Here is a 5956-nt window from a genome sequence, read left to right on the forward strand (position 1 = left end):
AAAGAAAGAAAGAAAGAAAGAAAGAAAGAAAGAAAGAAAGAAAGAAAGAAAGAAAGAAAGAAAGAAAGAAAGAGAAAGAAAGAAAGAGAAAGAAAGAAACACGGGCCTACCTGGATAATTCTCTCTCACAATTTCGTCATCTATGCTGCATCCACACTCTGAGAAAACAAATCCTATCATTTCATATCCCCACGTAGGATTATAAAATGGTTTCCCAAATGCCCTTGGAATAAAGTCCAACACTTTTGTACAATATGGGTAACTGGACTCTGAATCGTATCACTCGTGGCTGCCTGTGCAGCCCAGTCTCCCCATGTTCCACCTCCAGTGATTTTTATACCCCACACATAGAGACTTTCCACTCATCAAATCCCAATACACACTCCTCCTTTCCTACTTCCTCTTCCCTGCCTTCCTTCTCTCCCGATTATCTAAGCTCTCCCCTGCCTGAAATTAACCACCACCCACCATCTCAACCAACTCCATGCCAGCCACGTTCACAGCTGCATCTCCAGTGCCTGTAAGTGCAGTGCCTGGCACAGAGCTAGGTGCAAGATAGATGTGCCCAATAAATACACGCTTAGGCTACTGAGGACTGTCCCCTCTGGCCATCTGCTCTTTGCTCTTCCCCATTTCTCCTCCCCTGTCCCCTTTTCTCTCACTCACCTCCTCATCAATAACCTCATGGCTACTGCAGTTGTCAGCGTTAAAGAGACACCTGCCATGTCCACGTGTCCATTGCCCTGGGGTTACTCACCAGCAGGGGGATGACTGTTTCACTTTAACCCTGAGGCACCTGGAAGAAGCCTAGTCCTTTCCAGTAGTAGAAAGAAGGCCTCACTGACAAGGGCAGGCCACTTTTCAATCTGATATTTAATTTAATATATGGATGGAACCACAGATCAGAGCCTCTCAGCAGGCAACAGAAAGCCAAAAGCTGGACTATCTCTCTACCCACACAGAGAGAATCACTATGCTGGCAAGACCGATTATCAAAGTTGCGGACAACTTCACACTTGAAATGTGATGGTCGACCTGGCTGTTCTAAGAAAACAGGTGGCAAATCCTTAGATAAAATAGACACGTGCCTCAAGATTAAATCGTGAATAAGTGTGATATATTTTCATATATTCTTTATCTTTATAACAAAAATAAGAGCTACTACCCCTCTATTGAAAACTAGCTACTGAGTCCCTGACAACATGCTCCAAGCTTTAAACTAAAAACACTGTCTTATTGAATCTGTATCATCACGTTTTGAGGTAGAAATGCTCATTATCCCTATTTTACAGAAGAAACCAACGGCTAAGTAACCTAAGAGGGAAGGCTGAGATTTAAATCATAGGCCTCCAGACTACCACGCTGTAGGACTTCTTTGCTCTGTGTTGCTATTTGGATCACTTCCTCATCTGAGAAATCACAGACATGGACATTCCCAAAGAAACAGTCCCTTGGCGGATGATGACCTCAGAGGCTGGGATTTTTCTTCGCAAGGGAGACACTGAAAGGAAAGCAACCTGCTCCATCTTATATTTCAAAGCATTTCTATCTTAAAAGAGATTCAAGTAAAAGATGTGGGAAGAGAGCTCAGGGAAGCTCATGAATGCTATTTCACAAATATTTTTTCAGTGCCTGCTAGCGGGCAGACACGTGCTGGAAGCTGAACAAGCAGACTGTTTGCTGGGAGAGCGCGGGGCGGGCAGTAGGGCGGGGGCAGGAGGGCCTGGGGAGAATGCCTCCATAATGACTGCTTATGAACGTTGAGCCAATGATGTATAAAAATGTTAGTTTATCAACTAATTACGTAGAAACCATCTTTCACACGCAGGGAGTGAGTTACCTGCTTTATCATCTATGAACTGAAAGGGCCAATGTGTCTTCTAAAACAAAAGTTTTATACAATTCAAACAACTCATGTGTTTATTTCTGATACCCTATATTAGAGGGTTGGACTGGAACTTGCGAGAATGCAAACACAGTGTCAGATTTTGTTCTCTGGGGTCTGAAAGAACAAAAGGGAAAAAGAAAAGCATTGGGAGCCAAAACAAGACCTTCCCAAAATAGAAAGGGAGTATACTAAAGCTGCATGTATCTACAAATAAAAAGAGGAGCCCAGAAACAGTTCCTAAAGCATTCCACCAAACATTTACAGGATGAGAACATCAAGTAAAAGAAATCAGGAGCGCAAAGAGTCACATACAGTACTAGGAGGCCTCCTGAAGCCTGTCTCCTGGCAGAAACAAGATGCTTTTGACACAAGGGCATGAGAAGAAGACCATGGATCACTTCCCTCATTTATAAAATAAAGGAGTTAAATTACATGGTTTTTAAGGTCCTTCCAGTCCTAACTCATGAGCTACTTTAACACATGTAGCCCCTGCCTCAAAAAAGGACAAGCATATGAAGATGCTCAAAAAATATTTGCTGAATTAATGAAATATTACAACCTTACCAATAAGAAAAGGAACTATACAACACTGGTCCTGCCCTATGGCCTACAAAGAACAAATTAGGGGAGAAACCGTTATCTAAATAGCTTCACATCTGGTGCTCCTTCTAGCTGACTGCTGGTAGAATGAAAATAACCCTGGACTAGGAAATGAGACACTTGGGTCTAGTCTCATCTCTGACACAAACCAACCGTGTGACCTTGGGCAAACTGCTTTGCCACCTGGTCCAGTTTCCTCGTCTCTAAAAGAAAGATATTATAAAGCTAAATATAGCTAACATTTGTGGAACCTTTACTATATGCCAGGAACTGTTCCAAGATCTTTGCCTTAAATTTAAATGATCTCAAAGGTTTTTGCAGCTCTAACATTTAGTCTCTGACTACAGAGGAAACATGGTATAATGGAAAAATTCCAAATTCTGTACTCACAAACATTGGGCTCCTTCTCACTCTGTTAGGTGGGGTCCTTTTCTTTCCTTTTTTTCTTTTTTTTTTTAATGTTTATTTATTTTTGAGAGAGAGACAGACAGACAGAGAATGGGGAGGGGCAGAGAGAGGGAGACAGAATCTGAAGCAGGCTCCAGGCTCTGAGTTGTCACCACAGAGCCCTACCTGAGGGGAAGTCAGAAGCTTAACTGACTAAGCCACCCAGACCCACCACCCCCGGAAAGCGTGTTGTTTTTTTTTTTTCTAAGTCGAGACTGTCAAGGAGACTGGGTCACAATCTTAGTACTTCTATTCACTAGCTGAGCTAATTTGGACAAGTTGCTTAACTTTAATTGCTTAAACTAAAACTTTTAGTTTTCCTATATGTGAAATGCATATAAAATCTCATACAGCTTTTGAGAAAATTAAATTAAATTATAAAACCTAAATGTAATGTGTATTAATGAACATACATTCAATTTTATTACTAGGTGTGTGATCGTGGACAAATCGTCTTAAGATTTTTCCTCATCTACAGATGGGAGGTACAGTGTCATGAAAAGAAGTGATATGAACATCTGTAAATTATCCAGTGTTAGCTGTGTTTGAAAGCATGCATATTCCATAATACTTGGAAAAGCATATACAATACTCTCCTATCTAATACTCCTAACAGCGTATACAATCAGTGATGAGGAGACCTACAACAACAAAAGACATCTTTACTAGATATATCTCTTCAGTCCCCAGCAACAACAAAGGACAGCTTTCCTAAACAATTCTCTCTAGTCCCAGCTCCAGGCAGGTGGACACAGAGGCTGGCAGTCAAGAACGCAGTGCCACATGGAAGTTGTAGTTCCGAGTCAAGGGGCCGATCCACAGAACGGCTGGAAATGAGACTTCATCTCCCAGGAGACACCTCGCCGCACCACATAGCCCGCTGGGAGATGGAGTACCAACCCGCGGGAAATACGCAGCAGGACTCCAACTCCCAGGCCCCTCCGCTACTCAGGCCACCGGCTGTAACATGGAGCCTGAGAGGGAGGGTTCAGGCACACGGGTTTAACAGGTGCGAATAGAAGCCGCTTTCGGTAGTCCCAGGCCCAGCACAGGTCAGGGCTTTTCTACAACAACCCCTGAGCTCATTTTCTGCTGGTTCCTAGCACATTTCTTGCGGAATCGGAAATAATAAAGCAGTAAGTTTGCAAGTGGCAGACTTTTCACAAGCAAGACCTCTCTTAGCTTTCGGTTCCAGTCAGCAGCATCCTTGGGCCACTTCGGTAGAGATCATTAAGCTCTTTTTTCCCAAATAAAGCATTCTGAGTGTCTGATCCAGGGTCATAGAACAGAAGAATTTTATCCTAGAGAGGACCCTCCAACTCCAGTTCCACTAACCAGCCTCCCCTCTTCCCTCCCCCCACACGTATATACGTTTTAATATAAAAACTACATTAATCCATAAAATAGTCCAAACGAGTTTTCCTGAGTTCCCCCACCATAAAGAAGTCCGTGCTTTGTGTTTTTAAAATATCAAATGTAAGATTCCCTCCCAAAATATTGCCTTCCCTCTACCTACTTGGCGCATTTCTTGGGCACATGTTTAGCCCTCTTCCTTTGCGGATCCCAAAGCTGGGTGATTAACCAAGTTCTGTTGGGGTAGCGATTTCTGCTACTTGCCTATGACCTTGGAAAACCCTCCAAAAGCGGCTAGTGCCAATTACACCACCAGGTCTGGGTGCTAGGGGGTCCCTGGAACCGCTGGCGTGGCCCCATGCCTCAATTTACCCCTTTATGCAGCGAATGAGGGGCAGGTTAGGGTTAGGGCTGGTGCTCAGAATGGGGCCTGAAAAGGTTCAAGGGGTAGGAGCGTCCTCCGGACAGGCAACCTTCCCTGCCTCAAGGAACTGTGCGAGTCTGACCCCGTCCCACTGGACTGCGGGAGTAAGGACCAGACGCGCGTGGAAACCCAGACCCGCACCCCAGAAACACTCTTCGACTGGGGCTTGCCCCCGCCCCTACCTTCCAAGATCTTGGCAGCTGGAAAGTGAAAGGCAGAGGGAGGGAGCGCCGGGCAGGAGCGGCGCCTGGGCGTGTGCCCACTGGGGTGGCCGCCTGAGGGACCCGGGAACTGGAGGGCAAAAAGTCCCGCGACTAGACGGAGCGGTGAAGGCACTACAATTCCCAGACGGCGCCGCGGCGGGGGCGGGACCTAAGATGGCGCTGAACAGAAGAAAGGGCCAATAGGCGTAACGTACGGGCCTACACAGGGCCAATCAGAAGCCAGAATGTCAGTAACGCTGATTCTGGGGTGGGGGAAACATTGTTGCTTTAAAAACAGCATCTGAGCTGAGAATCGCCTTGGAAAGGGATTTTTTTTCATAAACTGCACAATCTTTCTTTTTCTCCAAGTGGCAAAATAAATAAGATTCTTCAGGCTATTCTGCTTTTTTTCCTCCTACTTTCTCCCAATCGTGTTTAACCACCCCCCACCTCACTGGCTGGATTTACTTTCACTTCCTCTACTCTCTCTGGATCGTTCTTGATTCCTTAAGCTTTCTTTTCTTCATGTTTCTCTCATCACACAGTCTCGCAGACCCTCACTTGATCCAGTTTACAACTACACTCCGCCTTCCCTGAAATCCTAACCAAAATTGCACCGCAAACTCCCTTGTCCCTTCCTTTCTACCTTTTTTGTGCTGTTTTTCTACTTAGCACTCTTCCTTACCAGCACTGTAATTCATTTATCTTTTATATCGTCTTATCCTCTGTAATGGAAGAGCTAAGCAGATCAGGATTTTTGTTCTGCTCACTGCAATATTTCTAGAACCTAGAAATACATATAGTAATAGGTACTCAGTAAATATACTTTGAATAATTAAATGAAATCTAGAGTAGTCTTTATTTTCTACTCTCCTTTTTTTGGTGCAGATTATTTAAATCCATCTCCGACCATCATGGGGCTTGCTCCCTTTTCAAATTCAAAATCTTTATAGTCTAGGATGCTGGAGAAATCACTGAGTCAGAAGTAATTCCTACCTTCAACATGTCCCTGGTCTAGAGGAGTATGAGAAGTAAAGTTAA

At 44.3% G+C, this 5956-nt stretch overlaps 1 protein-coding gene across 2 annotated transcripts in view; it reads right to left on the bottom strand.

Moving 5' to 3' along the window:
* Positions 1-5031, bottom strand: part of FHIT (fragile histidine triad diadenosine triphosphatase) — a 1373604-nt gene extending 1368573 nt beyond the window's left edge. For both annotated transcript variants that reach the window (XM_029917797.1, XM_029917796.1), the window contains exon 1: positions 4895-5031. The gene's annotated coding sequence lies outside the window, so the exon portion shown is untranslated. The remainder of the gene's footprint in view (positions 1-4894) is intronic.
* Positions 5032-5956: the final 925 nt, after the last annotated feature.

This window comes from Suricata suricatta, chromosome 12, assembly GCF_006229205.1.
Source record: "Suricata suricatta isolate VVHF042 chromosome 12, meerkat_22Aug2017_6uvM2_HiC, whole genome shotgun sequence".
NCBI classification, from domain to species: Eukaryota; Metazoa; Chordata; class Mammalia; order Carnivora; family Herpestidae; genus Suricata; species Suricata suricatta.